Below are 26,053 nucleotides of genomic sequence, written 5' to 3'. Positions count from 1 at the left end.
ACTTTTTCTTTTATCTGTAGATCTCTGCAACTGGTAGGTGAGCCTGTTTCTTGTAATAGGGTCATATGCAGCGCTTGTTATTTTAATTAACCCTGTCCTTTCTGATCTGGGATTCCTTAGCTAATTTAAGCTTAGGGCTCAATAACCAGCATAGGCCAGAGCCAGGTTAGTCAACTGATGACCACTTCTGGTAGTTAAAGGTTTGATTGTAGGTCATATTGGAAACTATTAGGGAGGGATTAAAGCACAGAGAAGCTAGGCTGACTCTGACATCCAGTGCCACACTACAGTTTCTGCATTTGGGAAGCTGAGTTACAGGCTAGCTGGACAGCAGCTGGAGTATCTTCCCATCGCCACTGATCTTGTCTTCAGGTTTCAGACACAAAGATAGACAGCATATCACACTCATCCTCAGGGGCCCCTACACCTTTACTTTGCTGCAACATTCATCTGGAAGTATCTTTATTAAAAATTATATATACCTGGCACATTGGATGGAGGGGGGACACAGCTGTTATTGTACATGTTGGTACCAATGACAAAGTAAGAGGAAGACAGAGAGTCCTACAAAATGATTTCAGGGACTTGAAAGAAGCTAAATTGAAGAAGAGGACCTCCAAGGTAGTATTCTCAGAAATACTGCATGTACCTCAAACCATACTAGAAAGGCAGCAGGAGATTTGGGAAATTAAGAAGTGGCTGGGGAGCTGGTTTAGTAAGGGGGGTTCAGGTTCCTGGAGAACTGGGCTGACTTTTCAGGCGGTTACTGGCTCTTTAGCAGAAACAAACTGCACCTAAATGGGGAGGGTGCAGTTTTGTTGGGAGTGATGGCCGAAAAGTTATAGAGGCTTTTAAACTAGGTGTCAGGGGTGGGAGAGCCCAGATGTAGTGCTAGCCAGCAAAGAGCAAGGTTCATCCTCATAACAACTAACAAGAAAATAGTATGCAACTGGACAAAATGTTGAAGCTTATACACAAATGCTAGAAGTCTAGCTAATAAAATGGGAGAACTGGAGCTGCTAATGTATGAGGAGGATTTAGATTTTGTGGGAATTTCAGAAACTTGGTTTGACAGCTCACACGATTGGCTAGCAACCATTCAGGTGTCTATATCGTAGAACAGGGAGGGTAGGAAAGGGGGAGGGGTATGTTTGTATATCAAGATTGATGCACAAGTGAACGTGAGGGGTGGGTAAAGCTCTAAAGGGTGGAAAATAATGGGAAAGTAATAGTGGGCATATGCTACAAGCCCCCTAACCTGAGGGAGGAGCAGGAGGAGGCTGACCTATCACAGCTAGGAATGGCATTATAATGGGGGATTTTAATTATCCAAATATCGACTGGGCAGAAGAAACTGCTCATTCATCAAAGGCTTGCCATTTCCTAAATGTCTCGCAGGACAATTACATGGGTTAGTTGGTGAATGCACCAACAAGAGATAATGCATTACTGGACCTACTGATTACAAACAATACAGGCCTGATCATGGATGTGGAAATAAGGGGCAGCTTAGGAAACGGTGACCACAGGTCAATTATATTCAGTAAAAATCACAGATAAAAAAAAGTACAATGGGAACACAAGTACACTGAATTTCAAGAGAGCCAACTTTCCTGAAACTGAGCACTTTGCTACATGATATTGAATGAAATAAACTCCTAGGAACAAAGAATACTGAGGAAAAATGGGAGTGCTTTAAGAGCATACTAAATAAAGGTATTGGTCAGTGAATTCCAATGGGAAATAGGTATAAAAGAGCTAAAATCAATCCTGGGTGGCTCAACTCTAACATAAAAATGCATATAAAAGCAAAAGAAAAAGCCAGAGGGGTCATAGGGATCATTGTCAGAATTCCAACAATACAAAGAATGCAATAAGAAATGTAAGAGTGCAATCAGATCTGCTAAAATAGACCATAAAAGGCATAAAACGGAGGTGAGTAAAAAAAAAATTCCAAGAAATGTTTTAAATATATTAACAGTAAGAAAGTGAGGCCAGAACATATTGGCCCCATAAGGGATAATGAAGGCGATTTGGTTACAAAAGACAAAGAGAGGGCAAAGGTTTTAAATGCATTCTTCTCTCCAGTTTTCACGAAGGAAATAGTAACCAAGACTGTAATGTTAGCAACACTTCACAGAATGTACCCTCGTGACTATCAGAAGCCAGTTTCAGAAATATTTAAAAAAGGGCCGAGATATATCCCTGGAAACTACAGGCCAGTCAGCCTAACATTAATAGTCTGTAAGCTACTAGAGGGTATGATAAGGGATATCCAAGATCTTAGTAAGTTAGTAGTCATCAGCATGGATTCATGAAGGATTGTTCTTGAGGAAGTGAGCTGCCATCTAGATAAAGGTGTGCCTGTGGATGTGGTATATCTAAATTTTGCAAAGGCATTAGATACAGTTCCCACAAACGTTTACTTTACAAACTGAGGCCTGTAGGCATGGACCATAGGGTATGTACCTGGATTGAAAACTGGCTACAGGGGCAGGTCCAAAGCGAGGTTCAAGTCCTGCAGGAATGCATGGGAACAGCGTTCCTGTATTTTTTCTACAGCAGGAATGCCAGCCAGCCGTGCCAGCCAGCAGTACCCACCAGCAGTATCAGCCAGCAGTACCAGCCAGCAGTACCAGCCTGCAGTTCCCCCACCAGCAGTACCCATCAGCAGTTCCAGCCAGCAGCAGCCACCAGCCATACCTGCCTTGGGGACAGCAGCAGCCAGCGATACCTGCAGTAACCATGAGGAAAAAGTGAAGATTAAGGTAATTTGAGGTGCAGGTAAACTGCAGTGTATCCATGTGAAAGCAGCCTTAGGTCCTTTTTACACGATCGGTCCGATCGGGTCCACATGTCAGTTTTTCAAGTGGACCTTCAATCACCTCTATAGAGTGGCAGATGTAAACAGACTTGTGTCCATTTACACCTGCCTATCTCCAATCCAATCCACCTAAAAAAACAGAAGGGAATCTGTCCCCTTCTGTCTGGGCGTATTGGATTGGAGGGCCCATAGAGTAGAGAAGGCTGTGTCCGTATCTGCTCTGCATATGCTGAGTGAACACGGACCTGTCATCTGCCCGCACCGCTCATTGTGGCCCACGACTGGTTACAAAGTTGCTAAAGTGGCCCTCGCTCCTCAAATATATCAAGGTATATATATACATACACACACACACACACACACACACCTTTTTTTCATTTTTGAGGTGGGGGGATTTTGGGTGAGTTCCCACACTTTTTTTTCCCAGGACTTGACTCCTGGTCCAAAGTGTAGTAATAAAAAGGGAATACTCTGAATAGTCTAATGTGGTAAGTGGGGTCCCCCAAGGATCTGTTCCGGGACCAATTCTGTTTAATTTATTCATAAATTATCTAGAAGATGGGATAGACAGTTCAATCTCAATATTGGCGGATGATACTAAGCTAAGCAGGGCAATAACTTCTGCACAAGATGCAAAAACCTTACAAGAAGACTTAAATAAAATAATGGGTTGGGCAACTACATGGCAAATGAGGTTTAAAGTTGAAAAATGTTGGTAATGCATTTGAGTGCTAAAAATACGAATGCAAGCTACCCACTAAGGGGAAAACCCATTGGGGGAATCCAGGATTGAAAAGGACCTGGGAGTCTTAGTAGATGGCAGGCTCAGCAATGGCATGCAATGCCAAGCTGCTGCAAGCAAAGCCAACAGATTATTGGCATGCATTAAAAAGGGAATTGGCTCCAGATAAAACTATAGTTCTCCCATTATACAAGACTCTGGTCCAGGCGCATCTGAAGTATTCCATCCAGTTCTGGGCACCAGTCCTCAAGAAGGATATTCTGGAACTAGAAAGAGTTCAGAGAAGGGCAACAAAGCAAGTAAAGGGACTATAGAATCTCAATTATGGGGAAAGACTAATAGCATGGAACCTATTCTCTCTGGAGAAGAGGCACTTGAGAGGGGATATGATAGCGATGTACAAAAACTGCAATAGTGACCCTGGCATAGGGAAAAAAACTTTTCAGTGAAAGGGAGTTTAAAAAGACATGTGGCAATTCACAGAAATTGGAATAGAAGAGGTTTAACAATAATCTGCGTAGAGGGTTCTTTACTGTCAGAACGGCAATGATTTGGAATTCTTTTCCACAAGCAGTGGAATCAGCAGGGAGCGTCGATAGTTTAAAAAACTATTAGATGGGTAACTTAACAATCACAACATACAGGGATATATGATGTACTATTGACATAAACAAACGCACACCACAGGTTGAACTGGATGGACTGCTGTCTTTTTTTTAATAATAAAGAAAATATTCAGCACTCAATCACTCCCTAAACAAAGAAAGCAGCTGGACACTTAATTAAGGTCAAACCAAAAAATAAAAACTCAACATGAAACAAAAAAAAACAGAAAATAGTGCAGCGCTTAAAATGATGACAATAATAATAATAATAATAAAAAGTCCATAGTAGTCCATAAAGAAAAGAGGATGTCAGAGTAAGAATGCCTTCAGTGTGAGAAAGGGGTGAATAAAAAACCAATTCAGTGAAGCCTTCCACCAGTGACTATTACTGCCTTTCACCTCCCGCACTCGACCACTTGGGTCATCAGGCAAAACAAGCAGGAAATGCTGACACAGATCCTCTACCGAAATCCTGGGCTCCCACACTCAACCACTAGGGGTCATCAAGCAAGACGAGCAGGAATACTGACATAAATCCTCTATACCATGGGTGTCCAACCTTTTGGCTTCTCTGGGCCACATTGAGTGTAGACAAATTTTCTCAGGCTGCATATAAAATATATACTATAGTTAAGGTACAGTATATAAGTAATAAAATGCCGTCGCGCCCTTCCCGCACTGCTGCGCCCCCCCCCCCCCCCGCATTAATTTAGCACAACTAGAGGATGATCAAATGAAATGGAATCAGTATACAGAGGTTTACTTCTTCTGAGAGATAATAAAGGAACACTCTAACCACCATGACCACTTCAGTGATTCGAAGTGGTAATGGTGGTAGGAGTCAGGCTCAGAAACACTGCACATGCTCGCCCCCCCCCCCCCCTCCCCTCTGAGGCAGCCTTTGCCTACCGTTAGTTGTAAGCTGCTGTGGCCGTGCCCCTGACCAACTTCCTTCCTCCCCAGCAACAAAAAAAATTGTCAGGGGGCAGTGGGCCGCATTGCCTGTGGTTCTGGGCCGCAGGTTGGACATGCCTGCTCTATACAGATCTTGGGCTTAGTATGGACGAATCATCAATTCAGGGAAAGAAAGAAAATGATCTAAGTGCTCTCTGTCTCCCTTATAGTTTTATTAGATAAGATTAAAAATAACTTACCGTGGGTGGCCGCGGGTGATGCCAAACTCCTCCCTCCGTACGCGTTACGTCACTGGGCGTGACTTCGTCAGCGGGGCTGGAGAAGCGTCTAACCCCTGCTCATTAAATATACTGTAGCTTAGCAACATGATGCTACAGTGAGTTCTCCAGGAAGTGTGGAGGGCAGCCCTGTATTGTTAACCCCGAGAATACTTTACAATAAGGAAGCCTGCTGTAATATTGGGCAAATTATATATTTAACCCCAAAATTAGTAAAAACTGAGCAAAATAAGGTTGATACAACCTGACGCCTTCTTTCCAAAAAAAGGCATCATATTTAATACCGCTCAATAAATCTCCTTTAAAAAAAGTTAAAACAACATGTATATTAAGTTGTATAAAATCACATAATAATATATAATACTGAGTATGACGTAAACCACGGCCACCCATTTACATCAGAAAAAACGTGGAAGAAACAATTCCTCAAATTTTTAAAATTATTTAAATTGTTAAAACGACTAATGATCATGTGACAATAAATAAACAATATTAGTCAAACAATATATAAATATATAATAAAAAACACATATAAAAATAAAATAAAATAAATCAAAATGGAAGATAGATAAATAAATAAATAAATAAATAAATAAATAAAGACACCTATACCCATAAAGAACCTACCTATTGGAAATGAAACAATCTAAATCAAAATCAACATTTAAACCCCCAGGTGACAAAACATGTGTACGGTTGATCCAATAGGATTCTCTCTGGTTTAGCTTGCGGAGGAAGTTTCCACCCCTCCAATGGTTCTCCACGTTTTCCAAGCCCCAGAATTTTAAACCTGAGGGGTCACGCTGATAACACTTTTTGAAATGCCTGGGAACACTGTGATTAGTTTTACCCTGTCTTACTTTGCTTATATGTTCCCCTACTCGTACACGTGAGAGGAAGTATTACTCACTGGTGGAAGGCTTCACTGAATTGGTGTTTTATTCACCCCTTTCTCACACTGAAGGCATTCTTACTCTGACATCCTCTTTTCCTTATGGACTACTATGGACTTTTTATTATTAACATTATTGTCATCATTTTAAGCGCTACACTATTTTCTGTTTTTTTTTTTTTGTGTCTTTTTTTAACCTTACTGACTATGTAACTATTGGTATATGTACACGATTCCACCAGGACTCTTGTTGGGTCCTTTACCAGTAATGTACTTTGGATGTATGAACTATTTTTAATCTTTTTCTTAATATAAATAATTATATATTATTAAAGCTTGTATAATTGCCATACTGGTGTGCATCTATATACTTATGGTTTACGTTATATGCTGATTTCAGTAGTTCCTCTGCTGTCAGCTATTTTGCTTAGATAGCTGGTTATTTCGAAAGAAGAGAATCTGTTCTGTTCACAGAGATCCTGTCTTAGGTGGAGGCACTGCCAACTATATCATCAAACCCACTCTTCCACTTAGCGAAGGTTTTGGTTCTCTTTTTTACCTATAGGTTTAGTGAAATATCCTGCTTGGGGAGGGTCATTTCTCATAAAACCCAACCCCCACCCCCAAATAGAGGGCCACAGACCCACTCCCTATCCCTGACACCAACAAGGAGGCACCATTTCTTCTACTAACACCAACAATGTGGAACTATTCCCCTCACTGACACAATGGGGCATTTTTCCTTCCACTGACACCAACGATGGGGCACTATTCCTCCCACTGACACCAGCAATGGGGCACTATTCCTCCTATTGATAACAGCAAAGTGGCATAATTATCTCACTAAAATAAACAATTAGGCACTATTCCTCCTACTAATACCAATGATAGAGCACTATTCCTCCTTCTACTGACTACAGGCACTATGTCATTTCTTTACTCCTACAGACGCTGGGGCATTTTCTACTTCCACTGGTCACTCTGGTCCCCCTAAAGTCTAGAACAGTAAACGGGCCCTTTGTTTATAACGTTTGGAGACCCCTGGGCTAAAATATCAACATGAGTAAAAGTAATTGTAAACAATCACCTTGTAAAACAACACATTCAGTGCCGGTTCACACTTCTGGGATGCGGGAACACTGCGAATATGCAGCGTGATCCCGCATCGCATCCGCACCTCTGGCAGTTCACACTGCCATATGCGATACGCAGGGGGTGTCAATTAAAAGTTAACGACACCCCCAGTTGCGATTGCATATCGCAGTGCGATCTGCAAGTTCGCACAGAATCGGTGAACCACTATGCGATCCTAATTCTGCTGTGGCTAAAAAAAGCCTCATGTGCGAGTTTATTGCGGATGCGGTGCAAATTCAGCCATACAAAGTGTATGGCTGAAATTCGCACCGCACATGAGATCGCATGTAATTTAGGAGCAGTGCGCTCCGAATTACATGCGATCTCCGCAATCGCACAAATGTGAACCGGGGCTCAGTTTAAAATAAAAATGAAAGGCAAAACATTTGTTTAGATATAAAAACATTAAACATACTGTATTTCCCTTTTTTAAAAGTGATCACCTATCCTCTGTTCTCAGCTGCATAAAAGCTGGGGAAGGAAAAACAGCAGCACACTTATTTTCCCAGGGAATGATTGACCACGATGTGCTCTCCTGCTTAGTGTGGTCAGTTTTTAATAGGAAAGCAGAGGGACTGGCAGGAACACCAGAGATTTCACACAAAGGAAGCAATACAAAGAGAACAGGATACTTTTTCCACACAAGTACATGGTACAGCAGGTACGTTACGTATCAGGAATATGTTGGGTTTACATATTCTTTAATGACGGAGTGTAACTCTCATCTTCCTACAGTCTTATGTGGTACATCCACCTGTTACACTTACAAATATACAGTATATCCTAACCTAAAGTTCAATATGTTGGAGATGTAGTGAAGATGCAGGTTTGCCACATACTGTTTATATGTGGTTTTATTGCTCTAAAATATTTTTGTTTTTTAATTAGGTTGTTAGTTACCCAATGCTATATTAACCTGACTCCATGGCTGATTTTAAAATTTAAATACAAACCATCTTACATGTAGGAAAACATTCTTTGTCATATTTTACTACAAAAACAATATATTAGTTGTACTTAAAAACGGAAACCAAATCACTTGACCTCACATGACTGGATCAAAGAAATCAGCCTTTTTATATATGCCAAAAGAGGAAGACTAGCCCTTATTAGCAAGACTGCCTTTAAAAAACATGTTGTCAAAATTGCCAAGCTAAAAAAGTAATATTTACAATAAAAGACATCAGTACTGGAGATAGATGAAATTATTTCTGAAATACTAATTTTTGATTTTTCACTATTATCCAATGCCTATAATGTATGTTCACCATTTTCACCAAAGCTCCACCACCTTCTTTCCTAAAATACATAAAGTTGTCCTTTAGGCTCCTTTCACACGGCCGCTCCGTGTGAAAGGTCCGCTGCGGGACTTTTTTTTTTTTTTTTCCACGGAGCGGATGACATTTCTGTCATCCGCTCCGTGTGCCCGCATATCATCCCATCCGTTTGCGGATGATATGCGGACCTAATGTAAGTCTATGGCACTGCGGATGTCAGCGGATGACACCGCTGACATCCGATTTTCCTTCCTTTCCGTTTTTTACACGGATGGAAAAATGGGGTTCTGTTCCGTTCCAAAAAACGGAACAGAACTGAAAGGAGGAAAATCGGGTGTCAGCGGATGGAATTCCGCTGACATCCGCAGTGCCATTCACTTACATTGATGTCCGCAAATCATCCGCAAAAAAATAGGATGATTTGCAGGCACACGGAAAGCAGCGGAGCGGCCGTGTGAAAGGAGCCATACTCAAATATCTACGTTAGTATTATTTAATGTGTTTAAATGTTTTTTCAAAACGGGTATAAAAAAAAAAAAATGTTTAAAACCAAGTTCAGTGGTTTATGTTATAGGTCAACTCAGAGCTAGCCCAAAAAATAAAATCTGCCTCCCCAGCATATGTAGGCTATATAATTAATTTTGTCTAAGTCTAATAGACAGTAATACTTTTTCCATGGTCCTTCCAACTTTCTCTTAGCTAGTTCTGATAGTAATGAACGGTACCCCAAAGCGGTTCTTCTCCAGTTGTGTTGCTACCCCTCTTGTTGACATTATCACATATAATGCAGGAGGAGCACTAGTCATTAATAGACCCCCACAGTGAAACTGTCTATTACAGGGGCGTAACTACAGGGGTTGCAATTGCAACCGGTCCCCATGCTCCAGGGGGCTTGTGCGGCTCCCCTTTACACCTGGATAGGAGGGGCGGCAGGGGCAGCATGTAGAGAAATCACTGTTCTCCTTTTTCCTCCTGTAGCTGCAGGAGGAAAATGGAGGAGATTGGTTCCTCTGTATACTGCCCCCATCACTCCTCCTATCCTATCCTCCTATCACTCCTCCACTCCTCCTTCACTTGTGTTCTGCTGTCTCTGGGCCCCTGTGTGCTCCCCTGTTCCCTGTGCTCTCCCCCAAACCCCCCTCCCACTGTGCTCCCTCCCCTCTCCTGCTGGCTGCTGCAGGAGATGTGTCACAATAGAGAACCAGGAAGGGGTCGGTAAATATGTAATTTACCAGCTCCTTCCTTTCCTGAATAGTCATAGTCAGTGACATTGTAAAAAATAAAATAAAATGATAAAAAATAATACAATTAAAATACAAAAAAATAAAAACTACTGACACCAGTAGGTGAACTTCCAGGATCGCAAAGGTCACAATTGCAACCGGGCCCTGGCATTCCACCACCGTGGGGAGGGCCAAAGATGGCAGGAAGGGAGCTCACTGCAGAACTTGTGAAAGAGTCCTGCTGCAGGACCATAATAAAGGGCCTCGCAACGAGAGTAAAGAGCCCCAGGATCAGTGGGAAGAGCCCCAGGCTTGAAGGTAAGGACCCCAGCCAGGGGCACGGGGGCCCCTTCACGGTTTCTTTCACCGAGGCCCTGAAGGTTCTAGTTACGCCTCTGGTCTATTACATTGTCAGGAACGGGATCACCTGCTGGTGGCACTGTGGTTCTCGGACCTGAAGTATGTAGCCCTGATGTCCACCAAAAGGTATCGACAAGTAGCTATCAGATCCCAGTAACTGCTGCACCTGATGCTAGCTGCTCGAAAAGTATTTAGCCCCTCCTCTAGGTTTTCAAAGTGCTAACCCCATTTTAAAGCAGGAGCGTCTAAATACAGGAAAATGTGATCTGAGAAGTTGAAAAGTTGTTAAAGCAGAACTAAAGTTTTGCTGTCACAAACTGAGAGCAGGCAGATTCCTTACTGCAAAAGAAACAGGGTAACTGACTGTCTGGCATGTGGAGAAATTACATTATTCTGCACTGGTCAATGAATAAGGCCAAAGACCGGCACCGAGAAGCAGATGCCAGCAGGGAAGGCGACCGTTGAAGGAAAGGTAAGTTTAGCTCTGCTTTAAGATACTTTCTCCTGCATTTGGGAAAACTAAATGCAGAAGTGCAAGTGTTAATGTAGCCTAAGGTAAAGAGTGAGTGCATTTAACCACATCCCGCCCGTCCTATAGAAGAATGACTGCGGGAATGTGGTTGCATTATCCTGACCGGACGTCATATGACGGCGGCAGGATAATGCGCTCTGCGTGCCCCCCGGGGGCCCGCAGAGCGGCGATCGGTGATGCGAGGTGTCACACTGACTCCCTGCATCTCCGATCTCGGTAAAGAGCCTACTGACTAAAGAGTCTTTACCATGTGACCAGCCGTGTCCAATCACGGCTGGTCACATAGTAAACAGGAAGAGCCGTTGATCGGCTTTCCTCAGTACGTGCCTGACAGGCACGAGTAAAGGAGCGCCGATCGGCGGCTCCTCTGACAGGGGGGGGTCGGCACTGGTAATCAGATCATTGATTACCAGTGCAGACCCTCGGGGGGGGTGCCACCAGGGATGCCCACCCATGACCCCAGGGATGCCCACTATGGCCACCAGGGATGGCAATCAGGGCTCAGGGAGCCCCCCATTGCCCTCCACATCAGTGCTCCCCGCCAGTGCCCTCCCCATCAGTGCTGCCCACCAGTGCCCATCATCCCTATTTATCAGTGCCGCCCACCAGTGCCCATTATTGCCCACCAGTGCCGCCTATCAGCGCCCATCAGTGTCGCCCGTCAGTGCCAATCAGTGTCGCCTATCAGTGCCCGACAGTGCCCACCAGTCCCGCCTATCAGTGCCCATTAGTGCCCATCAGTGCCACCTATCAGTGCCCATCAGTGCCACCTATCAGTGCCCATCAATGCCACCTATCAGTGCCCAACAGTGCCCACCAATGCTGCATATCAGTGCTGCCTATCAATGCCACATATCAGTGCCTATCAGTGCCGCCTATCAGTGCCGTCTATCAGTGCCACCCCACCAGTGCCAGCCCATCAGTGCCTCCTCATCAGTGCCTGTCAGTGCAGTCTCATCAGTGCTCATCAGTGCAGGAAAAAAACGTATTTATTTGCAAAATTGTATAACATAAACAAAATTTTTTTTTTTTTTTTCAAACTTTTCGGTCTTTTTTTTATTTGTTTAGCAAAAAAGAAAAAACCTTGCGGTGATCAAATACCACCAAAAGAAAGCTCTATTTGTGGGGGGGAAATAACATAAATTTGGTTTAGGTACAGTGTTGCATGACCGCGCAATTGTCATTCAAAATGCAATAGCGCTAAAAGCTGAAAATTGGCCTGGGCAGGAAGGGGGGGAAGTGCCCTGTATTGAAGTGGTTAATTATTAGATTTAGGAGGAGTTTAAGTTTAGGGATACTGTTAAGGAAGGGTAAGGGGAAGGTTTAGATTTAGAAATATGTTTAAGGTAGGGATGAGTTTAGGGTTTACTGCTAACATGGGTTTGCGGCAACAACAGTGTGTTTGAAGTTCACGGTCTTGGCAAATGAATCAAAGAACAGACATTCATTGATATAGTCTGTTTACAAAAACTTTGGAGCTATGGGATCAGGCATGGCAAAAGTCAAATAATGTTGCTCAATGGAACTCGCATTTGGCTTTCTGGATTGCCCTGGCCTTGCTGCCCTTTTAAGACTGAGGATGTCTGTAGGCACTAAAATCAAAAAAACTTAAAGAGGGAGCACCAGCCTAGTGCATTATCCTCAGTAATAAGCTTTATTAGATAAAAAGCATTATACTCACAAACAAATGCTTCATATAAGCACATCAAAACCATACATCTGGAACCTACAGTGTGACGTTAAAACAGATGCTTTGTCCACAATAGATAATGGCTAATGTATTTCGAGGCTTAGCCTCTTCTTCAGGGCTCTGAAGCGGTACACAACCCAAAAACAAAATGTTATATATAGCAGCTTACCAATCCATAGATTGATGGCTGCATTCGGTTTTGTTTTTTTGGCTTTTTCTTTGCTTTATAATCAACAGGTGATCCTGTCCAGCAAAAGTAGCAGTTAAATGGTTAATACAAACCATGTACCCCTGACAGTGGTGCTTACAATGGTCAGCTGTTATTCATTTATGTAATAACTTTATCTCATCCAGAAAAAGAAAAAAAACTGTTGCTGTAACTGCTGAAAAGGTATTACCTGGAGTCCTACACACCCCATGGCCACAATATAGAGTGGGACGTGAATTGCTTTATAGATACTGGTTGGAGCCCTTATACATGGAATTTTCATTACTTCTCAATTTTTATTACCTCCTTTTGATTTACATACAAATGTCTAGTGAGATTCATGTTTTCATATGATATACAGTATCACACAAAAGTGAGAACACTCCTCACATTTTTGTAAATATTTTATTATTAATCCTTTTCATGTGACAACACTGAAGAAATTACATTTTGCTACAATGTAAAGTAGTGAGTGTACAGCTTGTATAACAGTGTAAATTTGCTGTCCCATCACCCTTAACCCTCTTTGGCATGGATTTTATCATAGCTTCACAGGTTGCCACTGGAGTCCTCTTCCACTCCTCCATGACGACATCACGGAGCTGGTGGATGTTAGAGACCTTGAGCTTCTCCACCTTCCATTTGAGGATGCCCCACAGATGCTCAATAGGGTTTAGGACTGCAGACATGCTTGGCCAGTCCATCACCATTACCCGCTTCTTTAGCAAGGCAGTGGTCGTCTTGGAGGTGTGTTAGGAGTCGTTATCATGTTGGAATACTGCCCTGCAGCCCAGTCCCCGAAGGGAGGGGATCATGCTCTGCTGCAGTATGTCACAGTACATGTTGGCATTCATGGTTCCCTCAATGAACTGTAGCTCCCCAGTCCGGGCAGCACTCATGCAGCCCTAGACCATGACACTCCCACCACCATGCTTGACTGTAGGCAAGACACACTTGTCTTTGTATTCCTCACCTGGTTGCCGCCACACACGCTTGACACCATCTGAACCAAGTAAGTTTATCTTGGTCTCATCAGACCACAGGACATGGTTCCAGTAATCCATGTTCTTAGTCTGCTTTTCTTCAGCAAACTGTTTGCAGGCTTTCTTAAGCATCATCTTTAGAAGAGGCTTCCTTCTGGGACGACAGCCATGCAGACTAATTTGATACAGTGTGCGGTGTATGGTCTGAGCACTGACAGGCTGACCCCCCACCCCTTCAACCTTTGCAGCAATGCTGGCAGCACTCATACATCTATTTCCCAAAGACAATCGCTGGATATGACGCTGAGCACAAGCATTCAACTTCTTTGGTCGACCATGGCGAGGCCTGTTCTTAGTGGAACCAGTCCTAATAAACCCCTGTATAGTCTTGGCCACCATGCTGCAGCTCAGTTTCAGGGTCTTGGCAATCTTCCTTTAGCCTAGGCCATCTTTATGTAGAGCAACAATTCTTTTTTTCAGATCCTCAGAGAGTTATTTGTCATGAGGTGCCATGCTGAACTTCCAGTGACCAGTTTGAGAAAGTAAGAGCGATAACACCAAATTTAACACACATGCTCCCCAATCACACCTGAGACCTTGTAACACTAACGAGTCACATGACACCATGGAGGGAAAATGGCTAATTGGGCCCAATTTAGACATTTTCATTTGGGATGTACTCACTTTTGTTGCCTGGGGGGGTATAGACATTAATGGCTGTGTGTTGAGTTATTTTGAGGGGACAGCAAATTTACACTGTTATACAAGCTGCACACTCACATAGAAACATAGAAACATAGAATGTGTCGGCAGATAAGAACCATTTGGCCCATCTAGTCTGCCCAATATATCTGAATCCTATGAATAGTCCCTGGCCCTATCTTATATGAAGGATAGCCTTATGCCTATCCCATGCATGCTTAAACTCCTTCACTGTATTTGCAGCTACCACTTCTACTTTATATTGTAGCAAAGTGTTATTTCTTCAGTGTTGTCACATGAAAAGATATAATAAAATATTTACAAAAATGTAAGGGCTGTACTCACTTTTGTGAGATACTGTACATATTTATATATTTTGTACCCTTTGGGTAGATGCTCATTAGATTTATGTGGTCCTATTCGGCATTTAGTATCTATTTTTGATTCTGAGTGGCACATATGAGAACAAATACTGTACTGTATTTGGTTCAATAACCACTGAAAAATGCCCCACCCCCCATCTGTTCAATCAGACTACAATAAAATGGCGACCATTCAGTTGACTTATGATCCTTAATTAAATAGCAGTCTGAATTACTCCTGGTTGCTTTATGGTAATCATGAGCCCGGGCATACCCTGATAGATTAATTACTGTCTTTATTTTGTTCTATTGGGACATAAGTAGCCATGTCAGTATTGCAGTTTATGACTGACTGGATCACTAAGAAAATGGCGCCGGACCAGAAGTCACATTCTCAGGTCACCAAGAAAATGGCGTAGAACAGGAAGTGATCCAATAGACATTCCGACTATGGACCACATAAAAATGGCCGTAGATAAAGCAATATGGAAACTTTAAAGATGTACATTAGTGCGAATCGCAAAGGATAGCGGGAACATCAGGCCACCACAACACTGTACCAGGTGGGGGCATAAGTTGAGAGTTAAGCAGTCATCCATTTTATTTGTTTTGTTTTTATGCATTTGGTTTTCTGATGTTTTAACTGTATGTCCAAGTACTTAAATAAATACCACACTATGAAGTACCTTTTTTGTTTATTGCTCACAGTACTTTGGGTCATATGAATGGAGCACTACTCAGAGAAAGGAGAGAGTCTGGGAAGGAGTTTTCAGTTTGATGCACGCTACCAGTGTTTCCTTCACCCATAACGCTGTATAAAATCCAGTTGGCGGTGATTGCGCATTGCATGGCGGCGAAGGCTAATGATCAGTGATTGCACACTCATCTGTGCGTATTGTCACTATACTCACATTGCTTATATTAAGCAATATTACACTATATTAATTTATTTTTTGGATTTATGTTTGGAGTCCTATTATCGAGGATTACTAAGAAGAAATATCTGTCCCCTGAGGGTGATGCTGTTTATGTGTGTTTGCTGCACTTATTTCTGCACTGCTCAGAGAAAGGAGAGAGCCTGCGAAGGAGTTTTCAGTTTGATGCGCGCTACCAGTGTTTTCTTCACCCATAACGCTGTATAAAATCCAGTTGGCGGTGCTTGTGCATTGCATGGGGGTGAAGGTTGGTGGCTGGTGACTGCACACTCATCTGCACATATTGTCACTATACTGACCTGGGTGCGATTATTGCAAATATTAAGCAATATTACACTATGTTAGTTTATTTTTTGGATTTCTGTTTAGAGTCCTAAATATCGAGGATTACCGAGAAGAAATCGAGAAGAAACACCTGTCCCCTGAGGCTGATGCTGTTTATGCGTGTTTGCTGCACTTGATTGAGCAGCCAATATTTGTGGTAAGCCTCTGATCTAAATCACTGGAAGAACACTCTTCATGTGTGTCTATAAGAACCACAGGAGGATATTTTCTGTTTAACACCGGACACAGAGGGACTGTTTATACTTTTATCTGTGGAATATTTATTTGTATATTATTTGCACATATATAGAGCTGCATATATTTTATGCGTACGTTGGAGGTTTTGGTATTTCACCTTTTTTGCTTGCAGTGTAGCAGTGTACATAGCACGCACTATTTATATTTTATTTTTGATTACCTGGAGCTTGGCTTAATCTGCTAAGTGCATTTTAAACTGTGCATTCACTATTAGTTTTTTTTTTTTTGTTCAGCCATATTCCTCCATCTACGAAAAACAAAATGGATGGATAAATCTCTTCCACGGGGACAGTGTATTCTGACAGCTACACCCACTGCTGTCAGAATACACTGATCGGTGGCTGCAGTCTCTGTTCAAGAAAAGTTTTCCAGCATGTCCCCTTTGACAGAAAGTAAATTAAATGTCTGGCTTCTGTTGAAGTAGGACAGCCACAGACTGATTAAAATCTATTTTCTGAGCCAGCCAGTTTTACAATGCCCTCTCCCCGGAATGACAATGCTGCTCAATGTTCAAGGATGTCTCTGTTGCTCCTTCATTGAGAGTGGAAACACCCTAAGACTACTGGCCAGATCACCGGGTAAAAATTTAGGAAAATTATGGCTAAAAAAAAAAAAAAATGAATGTGGCCGTCTCATTTAAGGATTGTAAGCTGCAGCGCATTACATTTTTTGGTATTTGATTTGATACCCTTCTAAACTACGGGCACAAAACCATTCAAAATCATTTAAATATATTCCTCAATAGCCTAACAAAATAGAAATACACTTTGTGTGTGCCAAATGCCTTTGCAAACCCAGATATTACCTTTTAAAGAAGCAGTGACATTATCTCTGTGCCTGTGCACAAAGCAGAGTTGTGGGAGGGGCCCAGTAGACCCACCCACTACAATCGGCCTGCATAGAAGTACAGGAGGGGGCAGGGACACCCTGCACAAGGAAAGAGCAGCAGTGACCGATGCACACTGGAATACTGCACAAATCTGGAAGAATAACACAAAACAAATCAAGATTGAAGGAAGAATACAAATAACTCTTGTATTTAGACAATATTTGCTTATCCTGGAGTTCAGTTTTAAGAAAAAAATGACCAGCAGCAGGGCATTTATGTGAGCAGATTGAATAGAGAAAAGAGACACAAGGCAGGTACTCTCCCAGAGACAATTTAACCACTTCTGGACCAGAAGATTTACCCCCTTAATGACCAGGCCATTTTTTGCGATTCGGCACTTCGTTACTTTAACTGACAATTGCGCGATCGTGTGACCCTGTACACAAATAAAATTGATGTCCTTTTTTTCCCAAAAATGTAGCTTTCTTTTGGTGGTATTTGATCACCTCTGCAATTTTTATTTTTGCGCTATTACAAAAAAAAAAAAAAAAGCTAATGTTTTCATCATTTTAGGCCAATTTGTATTCTGCTACAAATTTTTATTTAAATAAAATCCCAATAAGTGTATTTTGATTGGTTTGCACAAAAGTTATCGCGTCTACAATCTAGGGGAAAGATTTATGTAATTTTTATTTATTTTATTTTTTTACTAGTAATGAAGGCGATCAGCGATTTTTAGCGGGATTGCAACATTGCAGCGGACAGATCGGACCCCTAACTGACATTTTTGACACTTTTGGGGGGGACCAGTGACATTACTACAGTAATCAGTGCTAAAAATATACACTGTTACTGTAATAATGACACTGGCAGGCCCAGACTGCAAGTGTCCAGTGGCACAGACTGCACAGGCCCGGGTGCGATCAAAGGGTTAAATGTGAGCCTAGGGGGTGTTTTCTAACTGTGGGGGGGTATGAAATCAACACAGAGACCTGTGTTACTAAATTGGAGGAACACAGGAGCTCTGTGTTGATTGCTGAGAGAACAACGGTCTGCTGTGTTTACAACAGCAGACTGTCATTCACTCTCCCCGGGGAGTGATCACGGTTGCCCGGCGGTATTCGCGGCCGCCGGCCACCTGGATCAGCTTCCCTGCTGGCGAATGGGCCTATGTGTGCACCCCCAGGATCATTCCTGCGAACCATCCTACAGGTACAGAGATTAGTGTGAACCTGCTGACCCACCGCTGTAGATCTGCGGTGGCTGGTCGGCAAGTGGTAAAAAAAAACAGACAAGTTTAACATATGCAGGCGAGATAGTTCAAACTGTGCAGACACAAACAAGGCAAGCGTGTTTTCTAAAAAAATAAATTACAGTGTAGTTTATCAAATACAATTTTGAAAAAAGAAAACGGAAGGCAGGACAATGCATAAGGTAAGTGAAAGTCTTGCACTAGTTATGACTAAGGCCCAAATGGGCTGAAACCCGTTCATCTTTCTACATGGTGGATTATTTTATTGTCTTGATGGATAACGGATAAAATATGCAATTGTTTTTTTAAAAGCTGTGTCAGTGCTGGCCTTTCACTTTCTTCACGGCAATCTACAGTAGGTACAACATATGTCCTGGCATAGACCATCTAACCTTATTCAGCAGATACGGAGTAAGGATTTGTAGCACCGCAGACTTTCTCTTCCAGGACACTGTGTAAGCTGCTTGAACAGACCTAAATGTGTAAACACAAGGCAGCTTTTGGTCAGCAGCTTTATGTTTTTGAGCACCAAGAAAGGATGCCTTTCTTAGTGCACCTGAGGGCCACAGCCTGGGAGCCATTCCATCACTACTTGCAGAGAATATTAGCCACTGGCACCACATTTTCAAGACAAAATGCACAAGCCTAAATGTAGGAACAGAAGGCAATGAAAACAGAGTCAAATGTTGAGATAGAAGGCTCAAAGAGCTCTCTTCCACGAGAAAAATTTGAGAGGGTCAACTGACTTCTGCCAAAAAGAAGACGGTAAAGGGGATGAGGGAGGAGAGGTGCCAGGAGGCAGAAATATTGGCAGCTGTGGCATTAACAAGAATAACAAGGAAAAGTGTTTTGTCTACGTTAATCGTTAGCATCTGCAGTTTGTTTTTGGAAGTTCTATGATGATCCAGGGGTTATTAGGCTAAGTCCAGCCAGTGATACATCCTTGACACCCAGCAGTCCATGGTATGATTGCTGGTAAGTGCTTTAATTAAAGCCTTACTGTCCCTGCCCCTGTTTGCTTAATCAGTCCAGGGAAAATCTTACGAGAAAAAAAAAAAAAACCCTAATAAAAAGAATGAAAAATAAATAAATTATATTATAAAGCTTTATATTTGTCGTGTTTTTGTATCATGAACACGGTGTTCAGCAGCTTTTTGAGTTTTATTCTGGCACAGATTTGTTTATGGTTCAAATAAATTCTATTAATCTTTAACAAAAATTATAAAAAAAATTTAAAAAATGTGATGATAGGAGGAAAATTAATATTGTGGGACTACCCAGGCCATCAAGAAGGAGGCTGTTTATGCCATATAATATGGAAGCAGTAAAATTCCAAGCTTACATACCAGAGCTTGTGGAGTGGGGTGAGGGGTATAGTTTAGTGCCATTGTCAGACATAATCTTGCCTGGCTGAAGATGACGTGGGGTCATCCACCTCTCAGTCTCAAGCAGCTCTGGCCCTGTGTAGTTCCTGTATCCTAGACATACAAGCTGTAACTCAATATGGCAGTAATTAGTCAGGAAGGTTGCATATGGAGGTGGAGGATGAAGACAGTGAGAAGGGGACTGAGATGTGACAGACATCACCAGCTCCAGTAGTGTTCCCTATCCTACATTCTTTACAGCCACCAGAAGATTGGCCCAGGGTATAGTGCCTCTGGCCAGTTCTCCTGGACCGTGTGCTCATTGTCATGTGTACCCTACCAATAACAGCATGGTCCAGTGACACAGACACATTGCATTCACCATGCTTGCTGACGGTAGAGATGGCTTTCTTGGTTAAGAGGCTGGATACCTGCCCCAGTCATATAGCACAGGCCATAAACCTATTGAAGGGGGCCGATTCTTTGATCTGGAATGGAAGTAGCTGCCAGGCCAGCAATTTTGCCAAGATGGCATTAAGTTGCTGGGCATGGCAGTGCCATCTTAAGAGCATTATAGGCCCCCGGGCACTGCAGTGCACTGGGGCCCTGCCTACACAATCACCCACAAAAATAAAAATGCAAATCATCGATAAGGCTATATTTATTGGTATTCCCAACAAAATTAGTGTTTAAACATTAACACAAAGTTTGGACAATATAACACAAGCTTGAAAAACAAGAAATTGAAAAACAAGAACTTACAGACTAAATCGGCACAGTACGAAAGCACTAGGAATTATTTATTAAATTTGCAATACTTCTTTGTAGAGAATTCTTTTATAATTGGATTGAAGTTAATGGTCTTCAGGAATCATTTTCTATATACATGAGGGAAAGCCAGGTCAAATGCTATTGCTCCATTGTGCTGTGAAGCTCATTTTTTATTACACAGCCCCCCCCCCCCATGGACCTCTTTACAATAGACAGCTCCCCACTCCACGCCTCTGGACCCCATTACGTTACGCAGCCTTTCCCATGGACCCCTTTACATTACACAGCCACCCCATGGACCCCATTACATTACTCAGTTCCTCACCCCACACCTCTGGACCCCTTTACATTACACAGCCTCTCCAATGGACCCCTTTACATTACACAGCCCCCCCCATGGACCTCTTTACATTACACAGCCCCCATGGATGCCTTTACATTACACAGCCCCCCCATGGACCCCTTTACATTACACAGCCCCCCATTGACCCCTTTATATTACACAGCCCTCCCTCAATAGATCCCTTTACTATTCAGCGCTGCTGTTTCTCTCTCTCTCCCGTTATGCGGAGGCAGTCCGGAGGCCAGCCCTGGGTGTCACCCCTCAGGTGGGACATGGCTGTCGGGACTAATGCTTGGCTGGGGCTGGGTCACTGGTCACAACTGCCCAGCATGCTTATGCGGTAAGACAGCCCCTAAGCATGGCAGAGGGGGGGCTTTTTCTTCTGCTGCAGCACTTGTGAAACAGACACCTGCCTTGGGAAGCATGTTGCTGTAGATGGTGAAGCAGGTGTAGAAGGGTTCTGCAAAGTTTCAAGCCTTTACTTGATACACCTCCGCATGAACCCCTCTTCACCGTTTGATGTGGTGTATCCTCAGCTCTGAAACCCTCATTGTCACTAAAGGTCACAGATGTTGTGGCACATGCAGCAGATGAATGTTGTGGAGAGGTGAGATATGCAGAAAGTGAGGAATGAGGAGTGTGAGTCTTTTGCCCTCCACAGTCATTAAGCTTTTTCCTCATCCTCAGTATCTCATGGGAGAAATTCTTGCACATAACCAAGATCATTCGACTGCAGCAAGTCAGTAGTCATGTGATGAAATCATCCTGACCACTGGCTGTTCTATGTTTTGGAAGAGGAAGATTTTCTTAACCACTCAACTACCTCCGGCGAATGCTGTGGCTGTATAAAACAGCCACCCTGAATCTGATATAAAAAAAGCAGACATGTAGATGGTGGGTTCTGACCACCACTTTGTCTTGCAGAACCTGCTTGCCTCCTACTAACTCAGCAGAAACGTTGCCTCTCACTTTAGCCCTACCTGACATTTTTAATAGAAAGGATTGCCTAATTTAAAGATAGCTATGGCAATAGGGGGAATAAATATGTGGTTCTTTTGGAGCACACTACTTTACTTTACAAGTATGTGCTGCAAAGGACAGCAACAAGTGTATGTTGTACAATCCAAAATTTAAAAAAATGGCGCTAACAAAAGAAAATAAAATTTACCTCTCCAGAGGCCCCCCATTCACCCCTGTATGCCTGTCAAATCAGGACAAGCAGCTGTATCCATACAGTCGCTGTGTCCCCTACAGTAGAATTGGCTGTCTGCATTCAGCACCAGGCAGCTCCAACCGCATAAGCATTTGACACACTGTCAGCAGGGGCCCGCAGCTAAACAGCAACTACAGTTGTTGCTGACAAACACAAAAAGTTAATCCTTTAAAAGTCTGTTAGGTCTACCCACTGCTGTGCCACTGGACCATCTGTACGAAGTTGAGGGCTTTAGCTTTTTTCTATAACTTTTAAAACTGTTGGGGCTGCTACTTTCACTGGCCATTCATGCTTATTACTACTAAAACAGGGCACTGATGCTGTATTTAAGCCAACTAAAAAGTTAAAAAAAGAAATGTGCATTCAATAATATTGATGCCAGAATTCAATGTTGCTGAAGGTGTCCGTGAAAATTGTACAGTTCTATCACATTACAAACAATTCAAAGGCATCCCCAAGCATGTCATTTAAAGGATTGATGTTTTTTCCATGTCACCCTAAACTTGGCATTTAGCCTAGGTTCACACTATTGCGAACACAGACATTGCATGTGATTTGCACCGCATTGCTGTGCAGATCACATGCGATGTCTGTGCGATGCAAATTCAGCCATACAGTTTGAATGGCTGAACTTGCATTGCATTCACGCAAAAATGCTGCAGGAACCTTTTTTTTCCCCGCACTGGAATTGGATCACATGGGTGTTTACATCCATGTGATCTGATTCCTGTCTGAATTCACGAATCGCATTGCGATCTGCAAACCATTCTGGGGTGTCATTAACTTTGTATTGACGCCTGCAACGGTTTGTAGAGGGCAGTGTGAACTCAGGCTGAAAGTGGAAGTAAATTCTCCTATTGTTTTCAGCCAAGAAAGCTGCCATCTTGGCCTCTGTTTAATCTACAACTGCCATGATGCTGCACATGTCATCAATTATGACACCAGCCATTGGATGGTTTGACAGTTTGGTTAAGAGCTAAACCAATGGGGGTGTTTACATCCATGTGATCTGATTCCTGTCTGAATTCACAATTCGCACTGCGAACTGCAAACCATTCTGAAGGTGTCATTAACTTTGTATTGACACCTGCAGAGGACAGTGTGACCCCAAGCTGAAAGTGGAAGTAAATCCCCCTAAAGTTTTCAGCCAACAAAGCTGCCATCTTGGCCTCTGTTTAATCTACAACTGCCATGATGCTGCACATGTGATCAGTTATGACACCAGACACTGGATGGTTTGACAGTTTGGTTAAGAGCTCAAACAATGGGGGTGTAGTCCCAGCACATGCCGGAAATGTAACTGTTTTTTGAAACGGTTAAATGGATGGGTTTACTCTCGCTTTAAAGGAAGCTCTCACCCACTGTATGGTATTAAAAAAAAAAAGTTTTTTTTGCTTATTTTATTGACCCCCATGGTGGTGACCATATCCCCATTATCTTTTTGACAATAGCTTGTCTATTAACGTCGGAGATGGCTAGAATTTAGTATCAAGATCATAGATTTAATAGGATTAATTGCCAAATTCAGGTTTTGCAAATGTCAATCAGAATTCATCAAACCCTCTGTGAATTGAACCTGCTAGTTTGTCCATCCATAATTTAGGGGTTTGGTTAGCTTAAAGGTCAGGGGTTGGATTAAAGTTAGGACTATATTATTGTGGGCACATTTTAGTTATTGGATAATAAATATTAGCATTGATCTCCTCTATAACATAAATGCCTGGATTCTAGCATTCCAATATTTGGAGACTGGTCACTGTCACAGCAGGACTGAAGCTGCTACTTGCTGGTAAACTCTAAAAGAGTCTTCTTAATGCACTTAGTTCATAGACCTTAGATAAAATATAACACCGATCCAATCTGCACAATACTGCATGCAGGAAAAGCAAATGCAAATCTAAAAAAAAACAAATATTAAAAAATTCTGGTTCATGGCATCATTACCTAATATGGGAGCATTCCCTTTCCATGAATACAAGTTGGGAAGTGAATGGGATATTTAAAAATGCCCAAGGCGAATATGTCTGTATTTATAGGGAATCTGAAAAGTTTATGGCTATATTCTGTGAAAAATTCACACAATTTGCCTATCAAGTTTCAGTAACATTCATGTAACATAGGCAATGAAAAAACTGAAAAAATTATGATAACCGATACGGATGTCAGTGTTTTATTTTTACACTATGTGTAATATTACATAAAATTGCTATTAGTTGTCAGATTCTATAAAATGTTTATCACTTAGATATGCATATGTATAGTTTTAATAAACTGTAGTAAAGTAAAATATGTCTTTTTCTTTAAGGAACTGTTAAACTTCTGGCAGTATTAGAGACAACAGTGACACAAATATTAGTATAAGTAATAGGCAATGTTAAAAAGCTTGAAATATTCTATGTAATGGTGGCCATACACATAACAATCTGATGAAACGATTCTTCACAAATCGGACAATGTGATTTAATTTCTGATGTGTAGAAAAGACACACAATGGGGTTGGTTTACTAAAACAGGAGAGTGCAAAATCTGGTGCAGCTCTGCATAGAAACCAATCAACTTCCAGGTTTTTTTTTGTCAAAGCTTAATTGAACAAGCTGAAGTTAGAAACTGATTGGCTACCATGCACGGCTTTACCAGATTTTGCACTCTTCCGTTTTAGTAAATCAACCCCATTGCGTCATCGATCCGTTTTGAGCAAAACTGTTTGATTTAATTGAAACTATTCTGATTGGTCTAGATAGAAAATATGATCATAGGAAAGTAGATAAATTGATATGATCATTAAGTATATGACGGGTTGGACAGTCTTTTCCATCTTCTGATCATATTTGTTATTCCGGACAGTAAATCAATCAACAATACGATAATTTATAAAATCTTTAAGTATGTGACCACCATACTATATATATGGCACCTACATATAGTAATGAATGATGGAAATTTCAATATCCTCCATTCACTTTTTAGAGCAAAATCCAGATGCACTAGTTTATATTTTGTCCAATATTCCTATTCTATAGGATTTCATGAAATGTGTAAAACACAATGAATACATGATGGGGATAAAATAAACTGAGATTTGGTTGCTATGGGTAACTGCAGTTTGATTTTGCTCTCTTGTACAAGCTCAATATAATTTTATTTTTCTTATAAAAAAAATGTTCATAACAGAGCCTGTGTGCATATATTTATACTAAATAATTAAAAAGTACTGCAGTGTTTACATAACAGAATATGTACTTTTTATAGAAGATAAATATTATTTTCTCTCTTTAGTTATTATTAAACAATGGATACAATATAACAAGATGAAAAAGTACAATTGGGAAATAAGCTAAGCTAGGAGTGTGGATACAGACAGATGGATGACCCTGTATCCTATCATAGAACTATTGTTCTGTGCCCTTACATCTGCTTCACTAAACATGTCATGAAGAATAATTGCTTTCTACAACTTACAAAGTCAGCTTTCTTTTTGGGATGTGGAAAAAAAAGTTCCTCTTCTTTAATCTTCTTCTTCTTTACCAGGTGAGATAAAGCGCTTCCTTGAGGTGACAGTCCACATTCTCCTGGATGGATGGGAGTAATGAGAGGAGGATTCTAGGCTCTCTCCATAGATTGATGTAATATAGATGGTGAAGATGTCCCCTTGTCATAGGTAAGGGACAGTGAGAGAGTGATTGCTCCCAGCACAGAGCAGTCCTTCTCCTCCACTCTACACTGATCTCTGCTGCTCAGCGCACAGGAGAGCTGCTAATTAAAGTCCTTGGGAGTCACCGAGTCAGGGATGCAATAGAAGGAGCCAGTCAGTGCACGGGCTTCTGCTGACAACACACCTCCCACCCACCTACCCACCCAGCCATCCCTTATAGTACAGCTCTATGGAGTTCCCCAGCTACAGCCGAGAGATGAGCTCTGGGAGCGCTCCGGTGAAGAGGATGGTGAGCACATACAGAAGACAACTCTGTCCATTGAGCATTATATATACTGGAACATTGCCTTCCCCCATCTCATCAACTTCCTCAAAGTGTTCAAAA

General features: G+C 42.0%; 1 protein-coding gene across 1 annotated transcript in view; it reads right to left on the bottom strand.

Annotated features, from left to right (window-relative positions):
- Positions 1-25,853, bottom strand: part of NPY2R (neuropeptide Y receptor Y2) — a 127,839-nt gene extending 101,986 nt beyond the window's left edge. Inside the window, exon 1 of the mRNA XM_082243901.1 lies at positions 25,476-25,853. The gene's annotated coding sequence lies outside the window, so the exon portion shown is untranslated. The remainder of the gene's footprint in view (positions 1-25,475) is intronic.
- Positions 25,854-26,053: the final 200 nt, after the last annotated feature.

This window comes from Pelophylax lessonae, assembly GCF_965119305.1.
Source record: "Pelophylax lessonae genome assembly, chromosome: 1".
Lineage (NCBI taxonomy): Eukaryota > Metazoa > Chordata > Amphibia > Anura > Ranidae > Pelophylax > Pelophylax lessonae.
Note: the sequence above shows the minus strand (reverse complement) of the source record. Positions and strands in the feature narration are given on the sequence as shown.